At 42.9% G+C, this 16,658-nt stretch overlaps 1 protein-coding gene across 1 annotated transcript in view; it reads left to right on the top strand.

Moving 5' to 3' along the window:
- The window catches only part of Kcnk10 (potassium two pore domain channel subfamily K member 10), a 156,763-nt gene that overhangs the window by 50,613 nt on the left and 89,492 nt on the right, over window positions 1-16,658 (top strand). The gene's annotated exons all lie outside the window — the stretch shown is intronic.

The following is a 16,658-nucleotide window of genomic DNA, read 5'->3' as shown; positions in this document are numbered from 1 at the left end:
TAGTCTAATAACATTAAAAAAACGTTGTTAGACCAAAGCTACTTTTATAGCAAATCCACTCTTACAGAAGGCCTACTCCCTGACAAGTGACATTAACCTACTCATGAGGGTAGATATTTCCTGACCTGATCACCTTTTTGGTTTTGGGACTGGTGATCAAATCTAGGGCCTCACACATGCTAAGTACATGCTGTGCCACTAAGTCACTTACCCAGCTCCAGAACCTCTTAAAGATGCTGCTTTTCAACACTGTCACAATGGGCATTAAGTTCCCAACACACAAACCCTGGGGGACAGTCAAGCCATAGCATCAAGCACAGTACTTCATCCCCTACAGCTGGTTGTGTTGGGTGGTTCATGGTTGTGCTTCTCCTCTCCTTAGCTTAAGGTTGCCAGATACAATACCACATACCCAGTGAAGCTTGAATTACAGAAGAAAATTTGAATAAGTATGTCTCAGATAATATTTGGGACACACTTTGTTGTGGTTGTTTTTTCTAAGAACACAAATTTAACTGGTTGTCCTGCATTTTTGCTTGTTGAATCTGACACCATCAAGTTTTCACCTTAAAATGGTGATTTTTATGACCTTTGAATTTTATCAAACACAGACACACAAACACAGACACACAGACACACACACAGACACACAGACACAGACATACACACACACACTTAAGGCTATTCTATTTAAATTAACCCACAAACTAGAAGTGATCACATGGTCTACTGTAGCATTTAGCCACCAGTTTTGGAGGAGTTTATTTCTGGTAATAATTAATGCATTTAATAAATTTTCTTAACATATTTCATAGAGTGCTGAGCACATAGTAGGTCCTCATCAGATGCTGGGTTGATAGAAATTGCATATGGCCTGTAGTTATAGCTTAGTTGTCTCATATGCATGAATCACTGAGTTGGCTCCTCAGTACCATGTAAACTGGGTGTGGTGGCACGCATCTGTAGTCTCAGCACTTAGAAGGTACAGGCAAGAGGATCAGAAATTTAAGGTTATTCTTGGTTACTTATTGAGTTTGGGGCCAGTTTGGATGCATGTGATCCTGCTTTAAAAAGTAAAAGGAGAAAGAAAGGAAAGAAGAAGAAAAGAAGAGATTGCATGTACTGTATGAAGAAAATTGGTTGATATTGATGCCTGGATGGGAAAAACCACCCTGTAAATGTGGTGCAACTTAGTGAAGGCAAGGACTGGGCCTCATATGAAAGTCTTTAGTGAGCAAGTGATGTGATACTTTTGGATGTGCTTGTAGAATTAAATATGTGCTCTATGTTCCCATGGTACAAATGATTTTATTGAGTGGAGTACCTTGCACTTATGGTGGCATAAGTGGAACCAGCCTCTGAGGGGCCATTAAAGATCTTTAAGTGGCAGGCAACTCTTGAAAATGCCTACAAGTTCCACAATAGGTAGGCTGAGTCATTTACAATTTTACATGGTTATGGCATAGAGCCTCTCTTCTCTATGAGGTGGAGGAGACATAACCACAAGACTATTTCAAATAACCTTGTTAGAGGCAATTTCAAGGAAATTAAATATGGGTTGAATTCAAATGTATGATGAATTAAACATCAGATAGGGTTTTCTGCAAAGATTCTATTTCTTGGCACACACATGAAAATCTGAAGCTTAGATTGTACTCCCCATGAAAATGACTTTTTTGCTCTTGTGGTTTCCCTTGGCTTTGTTATTTACAAGAATAACAGCAGGTAACATTTATTTACGTTGCAAACTGAAAGTAGTTCTTTTATTCTATACCAATTACTTTAATATGTGCTAGTATTCAGTATCTAATTTGATTTAGATTTTTAAATAATATCCCATGGTTCCTTGGAGGGAAATATGCTTATGGTGGCTGTTTTATTGCACCTAACCTCTTATAGAGATTTTGTCTGGGTAACTGACTTGTGTCTGAGAGACTGTGAGAAGGCTCACTTTAGCCACTGGAGTAAACTTCTGTCCACCCTTGACTGGCTATTTAGGAAGAGGATAAGGAGAAGTTTGCAATTTGATGCTTTCTATAGAAGTCATGTGGGGATGTCTATGACCTCTGAGATCTGGACTGAGTGCTGGGCCTTTTCTGTATCATGTGGGGGTGGAGGTGAAGATACCCCCCTACTCCCTACATCCAATCAGTTCTTCTACTTCAGTTGGTTACGTTGGGCAGGAGGGACTTCTCTTTATTCTTGTATACCTGGTACCTGAAGTAAAATTGGTACCTGGCCAACCTTTGTTGAATTGCTTGGGTGGACTTCAATCAAGCATGTATATTTTGTGCACTAGGATTGGGATATGGGAGACTCAGACAGAAGCAAAAGAGTCTACTGTCAAGGGGCTTCCCAAGTTTACCCTCTGGCAGAAGGAGGATATTTTGGGGATGGAAATGAGGTATTCAGCAGCTGGTATGGAAAATTCCCCAGGAAGCTGGTTCAGCCCCAAGATTTCCCAGGCAGTGCTGACTCGTGTCTTCAGCAGAGGCCAAATTATACCCCAAATCTAGGTGTTGCTGGCAATACACAGAACTGCCTTACTACAGGGAAATCTACTTCCTCAAGTTTTTAGTAGGTCTCTGAATTCCATGAAGACTTCCTTAATTAGAGCTATTAATATTTCAAAACACTTCAGATGAATGCATCTGTACATTTCCTACATCAGTGTCTCCCTAGCCTCATGAGTAATAATGTGGGTATCCTTTCTCTTTTAGTTGCTATCTTCCTGCAGCCCACACCTACTCCCCGCCTCTGATAGCTGCACTTGCAGGAAGTCAAAGAGATGTTGCTGATGTCAGCAGCATGGATGTGCATTTAGAGAAGCCCCCCCTTTTTTAGAGGGAAATTACCCAGAGGGTGATGCTAAAATGCGAAGCTGTCTTGTAGGGTATTTTGTACAAACTGTCTTCTCCCTTTGATGGGTCTTGTTTATTTTTGCAGCTTAGTAGGCACAGTGAAGGAAGAATTGTCTAAACATTTTTTCCCATTGAAGTTTTTTTTAGGAGGTTTCAGTGACTGCAAGGAGTCAGAAACACTGAGAAGCCAGGCTGGCAAATGGAGATAGCTGGGGCTGCTTGTAAAGCAGAATGTGCTGGCATTGAGCCTCCGTTTCAACGACCTGAAAGAAGGGCATTACTAAGAAAGGCACACCTCATTCTACATAAATACCTTGCTCTTTACAATGTAGAGCTAGAAACCAAAGCCAGCTTAGACCACACAGAATATTCTCTTTAAAGCTTTCTGCAGAAAACCCTTTTGTAAATATGTATCTTGTAGACTATTTCCAATATAATGTCTGCTTATAGTGAGATCGGTCTTAATGTCTTCATAACATTTATCATGACAGATGTCTCAGAGCAGGGAAACAGGACAGGACCATTGTGGGGCACTGAGGGCCAGTTGAGGAAGAATACTATGGGTCCTTTAGAGTGGCAGAAATCTCTGAGGCTCTTCCATGGCAGCATTTGGCACAACCTTAGATGCTGAGCAGAGAGAAAGAATTACTGTGAGAAGAGCACTTCTGGGATGTGTTAGTTACTTTTCTCATTGCTGCAACAAAATACCCGATAAGAGCAACTTAAAGTAAGGAAGGGTTTATTTTGGCTCTCAGTTCAAGGGACTGTCATGGCAGCAGGAGCTTGAGGTGGCTGTCCTGTAGCATCCACAGTCAGGAAGCAGAGAAATGAGTGCTGGTACATAACTTCCTTTCTTTTTATTCAGCCTAGACCCTAGCCCATGGGATGGTGCTGCCTAAATTCAGTGTGAGTCTTCCTTGCCTTGTTAAACCTTTCTGGAAGCACCCTCACAGACACTCCCAGAAGTGTGTTTCTATGGCGATTCTAAAGTGAGTCAAATTGAAAATAAAGGTTAGCCATGAAATAAGAGAAAGCAAATGGAGGGAAAGTTGAATCTGCTAGTGGAGGAGAAGTGTTGAACATAAAATCCAAGTTAGGTGCAGAAGAGGAAGAGGACACAGAGGGGATAAAGCAGAGGGAGAATGTAATGTGAGCATGATTAAGGAGCAAGCTGAGGGGAGGATGCTCAAGTCAGTGTCTTAGACTGGGCTGCTGTAACAAAATACCACAGGCTGGATGGCTTTGAAAAAATAGAAATTTATTTCCCATGGTTCTGGTGGCTGGGAAGTCCAATGTCAAGACAGGTCTAGTGTCCTATTTCCTGGTTCCTGGAAGGCTGGCTTTTTCCTGGATCCTTCTGTGGTAGAGGGGTGAAGTGTTATTTTGGAGTATTTTTTACAAGGGCCCTAATTCTATCCATGAGGGCTCTGCTCATGTCCCTATACTTCTCAAGTCCCTCTACCTCATGCCATCATGTTGGAAATTAAATCACAGTGTATGAACTTTCAGGGAGACACAGTCATTCATACTGTAGCAGTCGTGGGGGCTTTAACTGAGCATTGCTGAGCTAGGCACACTCCTGGTGATGATGAGATTCAGGATACGGCTACAGAGGAGGCAGTTTTAGATGCTGTCGTTGCCCATTGGATCTGCTTTCCCTGTGCACCGTCCTCTAGCTTTGTATGCTGCTCTCTTTTCTGGCTTGTACCTTCAACCTTCCGAGAACCCTGGTGGTCCCCTGCAGTCTTTCTCAGAATGCTTCCCAGAGGTTTTCCATATCTGGTGACTGACTGGGTAAAACGATGGAAGTCCAACTTGTGTGTTTCAAAGTGGGACAAATTCTGAGAAGGAATTTGGTTTCTAGAGTCCTCCATGGGTTTGAGGAAAGACTGGAACTTTACCTGGAATTTCCTCATTACTTGGCTTCTGCTCCTTCCGTGCTGACCCCAACTTCCTAAGGGCTTCTCCTAAGTAAAATTACTTACAATAAATTGCAAGCAGATCTTCTCTGGGGGACCCACTATAAGCTTATGGTTGAAATGGAATGGAAGTAATGATGGTGGTGGTGGCGGTGAGGGCCTGGGGTAATGGGAAGCTTCGGTCTTGGGTGGATTGTCTATGGGTTGTTGAGGTAGTTCAGGAGGAAAGCTAGGTCTGGATGAAAGGATTTGGGGAATTAGGGAAGGAATTCAGATGTGTACTGATGGTCACAAGGGAGAGCAGGAAGGAGAGGAATGAGAAGGCTTGGGTGTCAAAGGAACAGGGGTTTTGATACAAGAATATGCAGTAGCAGTTTTCTGGGGCAGTATGGCCTTGATACTGTGGATATCCAATATCATCTACCCAAAAGCCACACACAGAGCACAGTGTCTTCATGGAAAAGGCACCAGAGAGGCGAGATGGTGAGTAAGGTTCTGAGCAGGTTCTTAGGAGTCATCTTTAGAATGGAGGAAAAATGTAGATCAGAGGAGATGAAGCTCGGGGCAGGAGAAGATCGAAGCTCTAGGGTCAGTGGCACCTACTTGAGTGGCTACACTGACCTCACACTTCCTGGAAGGATGGGTCCCTGCCATCTCCTGAGGGGTGGTGACTTGGCAGCCTGGATGCAGGGAGTTTGGGAGTGCTCCTAGCACGTAGTAGACATGTACTAGTTGAATGAGTGAATAATAGATACACCAAATTTCTAGACCCTTATAAACCATTAGTGCACTTGTCTCTTTAATGTATTTTGTCCTCTGGCAAATATAGAATTTATTGACACCTCTTTAGCTACTTGTGTCAGTGTGACTGGCTGAGGTGCAGTGAGCAGATTTCCTAGGTAAGGGAATGAGTTATGGATAGAATAGAATCTTCCTTCCTAAAAGACTGAAGTATGTTTTTTTGGTTTTGCTTCCCACTGTGGATCTATAAGAAGTGGTAAAATCAGAGCAACTACTTGTGATCTATTTGTACATGATTAAAGAGTTTGCAGAGTGAGAGAACAGTGTGTAGAGTCGGGGAGGGGCTGGAGGAGGAAGGACAGACCCCTCACATGGAAGGCTGTGGGGCTTTGAGCAAGAACGAGATGGGAATTAGCAGGATCTCTGGGCTATTGGAGCCTAGATAGGAAGGCCTCCCTGGGAGGGTCTAGAGAAAAGAGGTAACAGCTTTTAAAAAGACTCTTGGGAGAGGCAAACTTCTAGCTCACAGGAAAGGCCCTGCCAATAGGATTCAAAATAGTATTTTAAATACTTGGTCCCAGGGGAAAGGAGATATTTTTGGAACTGCAACCGCATATATTATTTTTAATCCCTAAAGGAAGAGAAAGATCATTCATTGGAAAAGCGCTCTAGTTAATTTAAATTGTGGAGGGGAAACACATAGGACGTGAGTCAAAATTTATTACTTGTGAAGCATTTTGGAATAAGTCAGCAGAACCCCAGTGGTGGCATTTACCTCTACAGTCTTGACTATGGGGTCAGGACAGAGGAGTCTGCTTTATCAGCGCAGCATTCTGGGCCTACTGGGAGAACTAGGAGGTAGGCAACCTTGGTGCCCAACTCAACAAATTCAGGGGTCACTCTGGTCCCAGGCTCTTTGTGCCTGAGTGACTGAGGGGGAGTTTACTATATTGAGGACAATAAATGCATCTTGTCTGCTTCCGGGAGTTTTGGCACACCAGTAAAATCCAGAACAAAGGTTCTGTGGAGGAGGTGTTCCTGATAACCAGGAAGAGAATGTGATTAAAGCAGACAGATGATTCTGTAAGACAGTGATCAGTTCATCCAGCATATACCACCACCTGTGGGCCAGGCCTAGTCAATGATACTGGACACCACATGGGTGGATCTAATGCCACAGGGTCTGGGAAGGCACAGCCAGGTTCTCCCACATTTCCTCTCTTCTCTTTCTCCAGGTTCTCCCTCTTTCCTCTCTTCTCTTTCTCTTTCTTCTTTGCACACAGACTCCTTCATTGCCACTTAAGTGCTGTTCCCTTGAGTACATCTTTTACTCTCTTCTTGTTTTTCAACTCCCTCTGGACATTTTCATTTAGTCCCGGAGCAGCTTCAATATTGTGTAGACACTCCCCACTCTCATACCCAGGGATCTAGCTGAATTTCCTCCCTAAGTTTCAGTCCCCTTTTCCCTGTGACTGCTAGATAGCCGCTCCCTTGGATGTGCTGCAGGACTGCAGACCCAATATCCTGCATTTCTGTCTTGCAGAACACTCTACTCCTGTGATCTCTTTCCCTCCAACACTTCTTTCCATTGATCACAGGGACCTGTGGGTGTTACTTTCTTAATAGCCCTAAGTCTCTCATTTTTTGCTTTGTCTCCTTTGTGACTTCCTGAGTTGAGGCCCTCATAATCTACCCCTGTAAACTTTGTGTGTGTGTGTGTGTGTGTGTGTGTGTGTGTGTGTGTGTGTGTGTGGTGTATGCAGTCATGTGTGTACAGGTGTGTCTGCCTGGTACTGAGACTAGAGGAGGACATTAGATAACATCCCCTATCATTCTCTGCCTTGTTATTTTGAGGCAAGGTCTCTTGCTGAATCAGGAGCTCACGTCTTTTTGGGTAAACTGGTAGCTAGCAAGTCCCAGCAATCCTCCTATCTCTGTTCCCCTTAGTGTTGAGGTTATAGGCATGCATGGGACCACACACAGCTTTTATGTGGGTACTGTGATCTGAACTCTTATCCTCATGCGCGTGCAGCAAGCACTCTTAGCTGTTGAACCATCTCACTAGCCCCTACCCCACAAACATCTACCTACTGTCTTTTCTGATTGTCTCTCGCTTCACAGGCCTATCTTTCACGCTGCTGCCAGAGTCAACTTGCTGACCCCACATCTGATTCTGTGGCTCATCTCTGTGCTGGCTTTGATGACTTCTTATGCTCACTAACAAGACTTAAACCCATGGTACTTCCTGCTGTGTTTTAAACTTTGTCTTAAAACTCTCTATTCTAAACTATAGACCTGGTTAAGTTCTTAAGCACCCCAGGCTGGTTTGTGGTTCAGTGTGTTTGTACCCATGACTCCTTGTGTCTGGTCTTCCTTCCTCTCTGCCTCTCCTTGTTGTATGGTAGACACTTTATCCCCTTTTCTTTGTCAGCAGATGTCCTGTCTTTGAAGCTTTTCCTGGTCTCTTGTTTGGTAGAATTGACTACTCTTTCATGTACATACCCTTATGCCTCTGCCCAGCATGGTGATTACATACTCATTGCATTTTTAAACATAGATCTCACTGTCCTTTTTATATACTAAGGATGTGGATAGATCATGTTTATTGAGTTCTTGCTTAGAACTAGAATGGAGCTGCATGCCCTGCCTTATTATGTGGATTCTTCTGAATAGTGTTTCTTACCTTTCCACCTGGGAGTGGAGCACACTTGGAGCAAAGGTGCTTTCTCTCGGCCTTGCCTAATGCTTCTTAGGAACAATGGGGCTGTACTGGAACTTAAACTTGTGCAGGAAGTAGGCTGAATGGCCACTCTGGTTTTCCTAGTCCTAAGAGCATTATTCTCACTCATTCTGCTGGTGGAGAACAACCCTTACTTTGTGCTATGTCCTTGCCTTATAGATATAGAAGAGATTTGGAAGATCAGGAGAAGCCATGTGCTTACTAGTCCTGAAAAGGAAGTCACTGGTCCATTAAGCCCTGAATGAGTCCATCTTCCGTATAGTCTTCTAGGTTGGGGTGTGCAGTATTGGGGCATGGTAAGAGAAGTCCTAAAGTCTTGGGTGTCCTCAAATCCAAGTTCAATTTGGGCTTAGTCAGAGGTAGGCAGACTAGAGGGGAATTTTGCTTGTCCAGGACAAGAGAGATGACTCACCAAAGGTGATTTATGACATTCAATAGATTTCTTTTTGACTTAACCAGTTATTCTATAAAGATGAATAGATGATAATCTTTTCCCACTTCATTAAAAGAACGAGGAAACCTAGAACTGAATGCTTGGAGCATAGAGTCATGTCTCCGTCCTGTGGAGCACCCTTGATCACTTTGATTTTGAGAACTTTAACATACAACTCTGGAAACACACAGTAACATCAGGACTGCCTCTGTGTGCTAGATTACCTGCATCAAATTTTCTTTGGAGAAGGTATATGAACTTAATGTCATAAGTGCTGGTGCGGATGAGTGGATAAATCCAGGAGTGGAACAAACTTTAATTAGGAACCTCGTACTTGTAAGCACTCCTAAGTTCCACTTTGAGGCAGAGAGGAAGGGCATGTGATCACACTAGGGTTTGGTAGATCAGGGAGGTCTCAGGAGTGGTGACATATAAGTTAGTCAAAAATAGTGTCTGGAGAAGGGCATGTGGGAACCAAGTCTGATTTTACCAGAACAGTGGCATAACTAGGTAGCTTGGCCTGGGCAGGCTTGGGTTTGGTTGGGGCAAAGGTTGTCTCTGAGAGGTGTGGCAGTGGGCGAGACAGGGAGATAGGTGAGTGCCAAGTCCTGGAAGGAAGTCTTGGAGCAAGTCATGGAGCCTGCACTTTACCCTGGACCCCTGCTGCCTGTATTAGATCTGGTTCACTGGAGAGTTCCAGGTTTCCGTGATGTGTGACATGGGTTTAAGGGAGACAGGACTGAACGCTGTGGCAGTGACTGAGGTGAGAGAGGATAAGCATCTCACCAAGGAGAAGGAAGAGGGCAGATGTGAGGCCAGGGGCCAGCCTCCTCTTGGCCCCCTTTGCTCCCTTTCGGCCTTGTTCTCTTTCTGTCTGCTCTCTAAGATCCTCTTCACTACATGGCACCTTGGTCTCTTCTATCTTGAGTTCATCTTTTATGTTTTCTTTTAGCATATATTAATTATACATAACAATGTTTTCATTATGACATTTTCATCATATGTAATATATTTAGAGCATATTCATCCCTTTTATACTCTCTTATCTCCCTCCCACTCCTGCTGACCCCTTCCCTCTCCCCAAATAGGCCCCCTCTACTTTCATGCTTCTTTTTTATTACTTAGTGAATTTCAGTATGGTTGTTGCATGCACATGGGCAGCAGGGGTCATTATAGGAGCCACAACTTACCAGTGACTACAGCACTGAAAAAAAGTCTCTTTTTCCCCCAGCAGCCATTGATTGCCTATAGATTTTCAGGAGTGCTAAAGGCTGATGTTGAAAAATTAAAAGAATCTTATTATACTGAGTTACATAAAGTCATTTTCATTCAAGTATATAATCTACATTGGGGATATCCTCCACATCCCACAATTTTCCTCTTCCTCCCATCCATTTAATCTTCTTTGTTCCCCTAGACAGTTTTGCTTCTACTTGGGTGTCATCTGTACAAATATGATTTTATATGTCTATGTAAAATCTAGGCTCCACAAATGAGAGAAAATGTGATGTTTGCCTTTTTAAAAAATTTATTATTATCATCTTATGTGTATGAGTGTATTGTTTGCATGTATGTAAGTGGACCTGTGTCAAGCAATGCTCGTGGAGATCAGAAGAGAGTGTCAGATTCCCTGGAATTGGAGTTACAGATGACTGTTAGCTACTATGGGTGTCAGGAATTGAGTCTGGGTCCTCTGCAAGAGCAGTCAGTGCTCTTAACCTCTGAGCCATCTCTACAGCCCTGATACTTGTCTTTTTGAGACTAACTTAATTTGCTTAATATACTTATCTCCAGTTGCATCCATTTTTCTGCAGTTAGCATAACTTTATTCTTCTTTATGGCTGAAAACAATTCCATTATGTCTATAAACCACAATTTTTCATATCCATTTCTCCATTGATGGACACCTAGGTTGGTTCCAGAACTTAGTTATTGTGGCTAGAACTGCTATAAAAAGGCTGATGCTTTTGAGAGGGCTATGGGGAGAGAGCAAGGCTTAACTCAAAGGCACAGTAATAGTTTGGGAGCTAGGTTTGCTCATTAGTGTGTGTGGACTGGACCTTATTGCTAGTCAAAGAGACTAGTTTGATTGCCTTTTTAGTAAGGGACTGTCATACAGAGGAGTTACACTGAAACAGAACAAACTGGATTTAGCTGCTGCTCTATCTGGAATCCAGGGGGAATAGACTCCTCTCTAAAGGCTGCCTACCTTGACAACTACAGGCAGGTGTGCTCAGAGCACTGAGGTGGGCTTGTTGCCTTCTTACCTCTCCTGCACTCATCCTAACCCTCGCCTCCAACCTGGAATCCACCTAGGCTTTGGGAAGCCTTTTAAGGACTGTAGGTGAGCTTTAAGCTTGGGCTTGGGGGAAGCTCTGTGACAGCAGTGCATGTGTCTTGGGGGATGAATCCAGGCTTGGGGATGGATGGGAAGTGGGGTAGGTTTCTGCCTCTGGTGAGTGCACCTGCACTCATCCTATATTTTTCCTGGGTTTCCAGGCAGATTTACGCTGCTGCGTGATAGTGGAAGCACCGAGGTGGCTGCAATTCAGGTTTCCAAGAGATCTTGAGTCCTTTGGTTGCTGTTTGTTTCAAGTAGTATGGAGGAATGGAGGCCCTCAAGGTTAGGTGTCTGAAGACACAGTCCAGCCTGCCACTATTTAGTAGAAAGGCTACTCAAGGTCACCTGTCTAGGCCTTAGTTCCCTCACCTGCTAAAGAGGGTAGATAAGAGTTACTGCCCTCCACAGAAGGCTTTGTGAAAATAAGACCTTGTCAATTCTACTGCTAAGTCTGAAGGCAGCGATGTGCCAACATGGTACAAGGCAAACTCAAATGTTTGTTTAATGAATGAATGAATAATACAGTAAGTCTACAGGACATGGGAAAGTCTGAGTAATTCAAATTACTAAGATGTTACTCAACTGCAGACCCTGATTTCCACATATGCCTCCATTTCCACCCCTACATAGGTAAAGATGAAATATGCTGAACACTCATGAGGGAACATTTTAAAATGAAGACTTTAGTGGAGGGGGAGCTGTCTCTTCACATTTCCTTTCTTTTAATTTTTTTTCTTTGAGAATTTCATACATATATACAATGTATTTTGATCATATCCACCCCTCACCCAACATTTTTTTCTTATCAATCTTCTGCATCCCTTTTACTGCTAAATATTTTCCTGTGGGAGCTGAGGAGTGTATTAGGCCACTACTTTATATGATCAATCCATCCATCATTGATACACAGTATGGGGAAAAAACGCCATCAGTACTAGGGAGTAGAAGCAGTCTCTCTCAAAGACTGGGAAATATTTTCATACCCGTCTGAAACAAATTCCTTTCTCAATTTCGAATAGAAGGGTCTGAAATTGCCTTGCTTCTTATGTCCTTTCTGATGTCCCATTGCAGAAGTGACCTCCAAGTCAGATTATTCTAGTTTTAATCCTGGTTCTACCATCTGGCCACTTAACCTTGGTTTAGTCATCTAACCTGTCTGGTTCTCGTTTTCTTTATCTGTATAGTGGGGCTGTGGTGGCTGTGAGCATGCACTTGTAAGCCTCCAATTGGAGGGAGTGTAATTTATCAAGAGCTTCTGGTGCTGCTGTGAAATCCATTGCCTTTCTTGCATGGCAAGTGTTTTCCCCATGACCTGTTCTCAGTTAGAAATTGAGCATGCAAGGATGCCACAGTGAGCTTGCTCACGGAAACCCAGAGCTCATCAGCTGACTTTGGCTCGAGAACTCCTTAACATATTTGTAAAATTTTTCTTAGACTGAGGTGGTCCAGGGTATTTTTACCCATCCCTCTTCCCCTCTCTTTTTCAATCAGGGGCAAACTACTGTAGCATCTGTTTTTGAGAAGAAATGGAGTGATGAAAACACCCTTTTAAAATTTATTCAACCTCAGGGAAAGTCATACTCTAAATTCATTTCTAGCTGTTGAAATATGCAGTCATATTTGTAAAAGCAGCCAACTCCATTTTCAGTCAAATTCACAAAAGGTTTTATAACGTTCTGAGGTCCCTGCCAGTACTCCTGACATCTGCAAATATACACCAATCAGTAAACCAGGGGGACTTATTTGCTGTTCCTGAGAACGCTGTGGGGTTTAAAAGAAGAGGTTATTATTCACATTTCACAGATAAATAAACAAAGAAGCTAAGTGACAGTTTCAAGTTTACCCAGTCACTGACCGTTTGGGATGATGAAACCATTTTTTGATCCAAGATTTGCAAAACCAAGAGTTGATGTATCTTGCTCAAACTGTTCCTGAAGATGGTCCTTAGCAAATTGATACAAGGAACTGGACTAAAGCCTAAAAAGACTTTTCTTAAGCCCAGGTCTGCCTAGCCTCAGGAATGCTGGACTCTCTGGAACCATTTGTTCTGTACAGTCTGGAGAATGATCTATGACAGCTATAGTTTTGGTTTTGGATGAGGTTTTTATGTGACTAACAAACAGAAGTAAAAAGAACAAAGGGCAAATAGCAGATAGAGAGAAGCAACAGATCACAAAACGATGAAATCAGGCACCCAGTATCCATCAGAAACAGCAAGAGTAGCCCAGATGCTAAAATCATCAAATCACAAGCTTATAAACAAACAGCAGAAGTTGACTGAGGAAACTCCACTGAGGCAGGTAGCTGGAGTTCTTGACTGAGAGTCCTGGGTAGAGCAGAACATCCCCCTGGGTGTGGCTTCTGCTCTGGTTAGCCTTAACTGTCAACTTTAGAGGCATCTGAGAGAAGAAGCCTCACTACACAGTTGTTTTTATCACAACATTATCCCCTTAATTATTTGGGGCCTAATTCTTTGAAACACGATGCAATGACTGCTCTTGTCTGTTTTGGAACAGGGCTGGATGTGTCCCTCCCTAGAGTTCACATTAAGACGAGGTGAGATGTATGGTGTTTAGGGCCAGGGACTTGGAGTGATCCAATGGCTCTTTGTAGGAGATGGTTATGGTGGTCAAGGGTTGGCGTCCCTTAGCATTATGTAAAGTTTTAAGGCCTGGAATCTGGAAGACATTAATAGCAAGGACCAAAGATACAAAGCAAAATCAAAACAGTAAGACCAATGTAGGGTATGGTGTCTCAGGATTCAATCTGGGAGAGACAGGCTAGTATCTTTGTTGAGTAACCACTTGTTGAGCTCCGGAAGATGCAAACTTAATGAGCTGTTTCAGGGCACAGGATGAGCCTCTATAGCCCTTAGGTCCCCTCAGTGGTAAATGCTTATTATTGAGAGTGGTTGTGGTGATTCCGATGGTATGCTTGCATGAAATTTGAAATAATTATTAACAATGACATGAATAATAATAACAGAAAACAAACATTTACCCTTTCTTTAGCACTACACCAAGAAATGAAGACGAGTTTTCTGCTGAGAGTCATGGCACACACATGTAATCCCAGCACCTGGGGGGGAAGAGAGAGGAGGATTGCTAGGTCAAGGCTAGCCTGGACTACATTTTGAGACAATATCTAAATAAAAAAGAAGAAAGAAAAAAAGATGGTCTTTTCTGACTCCAAAAGTGTACAGGCTAGCAGAAGGACAGGCTGGGGAGAGTCTTCATGGAAAATTCCAGCAAGATTTCACAGAGGAGCCAGCTTTGGACTCAGAACAGGAGGATAGGAACTTGCAGATTTTGGGCCAAGCAAAGCAATGTGTGGTGGTCTGAGCAGGGTACTGCTGTGTCTGAGGGCCTGTTCTCCTATATTGGTGGGACACTGTTATTTTCCATTTGACATTACTTGTCCATTTTGTATGTTTGGTGTTGCTGTGCCAACTCTCCTTCCTTTCAACCTTATCAGCTTGTCTAACCATCACTGGTTGACTGCCTACTCTGTCAGGCACTCTGGGGGTGGCTGGGGTTAGAGAGGTGAGGGGGTGGATGCAGTGCCTGCTCTGATAGAGCTTTCAGCCTAATGAAGGATTTGGAAGGTGAGTAGGCTGTGTTAGTCGCCTGGGGCAGTGGGTGCCGGGCCAGGGAGATGTAAACTAGTGAAAGTAGTTTACACTTATTTCCTGGGGCTGCTGTAACAAACTGCTACAAACATAGTGGCCCCAAATAGCAATTTATAATCACATGGTTCTAAAAGTAAAAAATTCAGAATCAGTCTCACTTGACCCAGCTGTAAGTTGGGATGGCTCCTTTTGGAGGTTGTGGGGGAGAGTCATTTTCTAGTGGAACTGAATTCCATGACTCACAGCTGCTTGGTTCCAAGCTTGGCATTTGCTTTTACTCTCTATCTGTATTACTGACTTGCGTCTTGTGATGACACCTACAATCTAGGATAATCTCTTTACCTCAGGATCTTTAATCACATCTTGCTATGTAAGGTGATGTTTTCATAGGTTCTGGGGATTAGGATGTAGACATCTTTGTCTATTTAGCCTATTTTCTTAGCCTATTTTTCTGCCAATCATGCCACAAGTGATATGTAATTCTGGATTGATGTGTCAGTGTTGGGCGGAAATGGAACTGGAGAAGTGACTTAGGAAGCTGCTGGGTTGGTCCAGACAAGACATGATGGTGGCCTGGATGAAGCAGTTAGTCATAGGAATGCAGAGGCAAAGGTGGGTGAGAAGTACAGGCAATGTTGAAGAAAAGCCACCCTAGACAAGGTTCACCTCAGTGACAATAAGGGCAGGTAGGAAGCTGAGTTTAATGGCTTTAGAGGACAGTCACAAGCACATAATGCCCAGATGACTGATTCTAATTTGTAGATTTTTCAGAGATTCCAGAAAATTCTATGCTTATGTTAAGTCCAAGAAAAAAAATAATACTGAAGAACTGTTGGGCAGAGTAATTTGCAGTAAAAGGTGAATGTTCAGCCTAGTTTCAAAGAGAAAGGCTGACTTGAGAGCCTTGGAGGAGAGGAAGATGATGCATCACAGAGTCTTTTAAGTCACTACTCCTCGGGTCAAGTGTTGTCAGGATCAGGTCTACTTTCATGAGGACAGACATCGTTGCTGTTCTTTGATTCACCTTGACTTCCCCAGTACAGAGATGAAGTTTAGGTCTCACTGGAATGGTATTATTTACCACATGTAGGTCCTAATACCTTATTTACACAACATCCAGGCTGTAGCACAGCAGAGGCCATAATGAGCATTAGAATAATAAAGCAAGAACAAGTCAAAGTACAATGACTGTCCATTGGTACACAAGACAGATCTCTGTAATGAATGATAATACCACAGTGAACTTTCTGCCATTACAGAAAACCTGCCAGCTTAATATATTTATTCTACGGTAATGAAATTGCCCTTACAGAGAACCAGAGCCCTTAGAGAATTCTGTGTTCTGAAAACCAGGGGAATTTTCCTTTCCAGTGGCTTCTTATTGGAAGACAGTAGAAGAAAAAATTCTGTTACATATCGAGTAGTTACATCGAAGGCTGCATTTTCTGTTTGGAAAGGCACTTGGGGTCTGTTTCACTCTTGCTATTTTTTTTTCCAGGAAAGCAGGTTAATTGACATAAACCAGAACTCTTGCTTCTTTTCCTGATTACAGCCACCTGTCTTCACACACCCCAAACCTCTTTACTGTGTCTGACTTTTGATTCTTCTTCCTTACCACAGGATCAGGCTTCTTTTTTGTTTTGTGACTAGACAGTCTTTTAAATATTTCCCTTTTCCTTTTGTGTATATGTGTGTAGTGTATGTATGCATGCCTGCGTGTGTGCTGTTGTGTGTATGTGATGTGTGGTCAGTGTTGGGTGTCTTCCTCTATCGCTCTCTACCTCATTTAAAAATTATTTATTTTTTTGCTATTGTTATCGAATTTTTATGCATTTCATATAATATAGCTTAATAATATTTAAACTCCCTTCTCTATTTGTACCTCTAAAGCCCCCCCCCCCCATTTTAATACATTCTGTTTTTTATTTTAGGGGCCCTTAACTAAAGTGTGTTTATCCCCCACGCCTTTAGACACAAGTCCGCACTCGCGAGCGT

This window comes from Nannospalax galili, unplaced genomic scaffold (genome assembly GCF_000622305.1).
Source record: "Nannospalax galili isolate Female #2095 unplaced genomic scaffold, S.galili_v1.0 scaffold500, whole genome shotgun sequence".
In the NCBI taxonomy this organism is placed as follows: Eukaryota; Metazoa; Chordata; class Mammalia; order Rodentia; family Spalacidae; genus Nannospalax; species Nannospalax galili.
The sequence above is the reverse complement of the archived record's forward strand: the minus strand, read 5'-3'. Positions and strand labels throughout refer to the sequence as shown.